Below are 2,132 nucleotides of genomic sequence, written 5' to 3' on the forward strand. Positions count from 1 at the left end.
AACTCCCCCCCCCCCCCCCCCCCCCCCCCCCCCCAATTTTATATATCAATTCTTGTTTTTTTTTTTTTCACTTGTTCTCGTTGAATACCGAATTTTTCCTAAAATAATCAATAAACAATCATAATCAAGTATCAACCTCATAATAATACTTCTAAAAGTCACTTTTGATGGTCAACATAAGTGTTATATTACACTTATCATGTAGGAGCAAAAATGCTTGATATAAATGATTATCAATGACGAGATATGATAATTAATAGATAGTCGAAGATAAGAATTTGAAAAAAAATAAATAAAAAAAAATTGATTAGTAACATTAGTATTACAACGAACAAAGAATGAAAACCTTAAATGCAATTTAAATGTAGTGCTATAAATAAAAACTATAATGCCAATATAACCCTCCATACAACAGTTGCGATGCTTCTGGGGGTGGGCGCGGTCTATAAAAACCAAGAAATAAAAATTGGAGTTAAGCGTGCTGAAATTTTGTCCACTGTAAAATTAAGGTATTCTATGAAATGGGTTTTTCTAGTGTCTATAGATTCATTTGTACATCATATGGATTGTCCAATTCGCAAAGGTCGTGGCCAAAAATGTTTGGTTTTGCATTTCCTTGAAGAAGAAATAAAATAGAATTCATAACAAGTTTCTTACTTAGTCCCGTTTGGTAGCAATTTTTTATCTCAAAAAATTAATTTTTTGACCGTTATTTCACTATTTCAACCATTATTTTTGACCTTTTTCACTCATAGGTTAGACCCACTTGGTCAAAAAATCAATTCTTATAATTACTATCAAACATACCAATTCACAAAGGTCGCGTACACTTTTTGACGTAATTCGTTGTTCATTTTGAATCATCAATTCAGTCGAGCAAATAGTTCATCTGATTTTATTTATATCTTTCTTTTAACATATTCTACTATAATTACAGTAGTAAATGCCACTAAATTTTTTCCTTTTTAATCCTTGGTGCGAATATACCTACTTCACCTCCTTTCCTCCTTCCTAAGAAAAAAAGGTTGTCACCCTCTTTAGCATTAATGTCTTCATGGCAAGTGTTACGCATCGAGAAACCAAAACTTGAGATATCTTGTAATTATAATTAGTGTCTTAATCTCTATGTCATAATTTACAAGGCAGGACTCTAAGTGGATGACACTTGCTAATCATCTTAATTATTCTTAATTAATCAAAACCTTGAACTTGTCCAATAGAACATTCTAGAGAATGCCATCTGTCCCATATTAATAATTTATTATATCTCCAAAATTAAAAATTAATTTCCACACTTCGCAGAGGCAGAAAAAGGTATCTTTCTCTCTTTGGTGTAAAGTTCTGCTGATTTGTATTAATTAATAAAGATTAGGTTTAAATCTTGGATTTAATCACAAATTGCTTAATTTGGAAGAGAAATTATTATTATTATTATTGTAAATTTAAGAATTGGACTTTTAAAATGTGAAGGCCATGTGGGCAGTTCCTAACACTTTGGACCAATAAAATTTGAAAAGATTAGAATAGATATTGACGAAATTGCTCACATAAAATAAGATTTAAAACTTTACTACTAAGAAACTTTTTAAACATAAGATGCTCTCTATTTTAAAGAGTCAATCCTTAAAATCACGTTCTAAGATTCGTTAAATTAACATTTTAATTGGAGAGACAAACACACTCTCTATAATTAAGTGTATTCAAAATGTTTCAATTTTCAATGTAAGAAAATAATAAAATAATATAGTGAAAAGCTAATTATAATAAAAGATAGAGAAAAATAATAAATATTTTTTTGGAAATAGTAAAATTAAGTGTTAAATATAAAGAGATTGTTGGAATACTTCAAATTTTTAACTCTCTAAATTTATAGATGCTCTTCAAATTTTTCGATTCAAGTTTCTATATCAGGGATAGATTTATAAATATCTAAGAGTTGTATTGACGCCTTTCGAAGGAGAAACGGGTACTTAGTAGTCACGCAAAGAAATATTGCTTGCAGTGTAAGCGTTTCGACTTTCTATCTAACTATGAAAAAGGACTTGTTTTTTGGATCCTTAAGGTTTAAACAATTTCACTAATTTCCCTTTAAAAACTTGTACATAACACTGCACAATTGAACAATGAAAGTC

Source organism: Olea europaea, chromosome 10 (genome assembly GCF_002742605.1).
Source record: "Olea europaea var. sylvestris chromosome 10, O_europaea_v1, whole genome shotgun sequence".
Lineage (NCBI taxonomy): Eukaryota > Viridiplantae > Streptophyta > Magnoliopsida > Lamiales > Oleaceae > Olea > Olea europaea.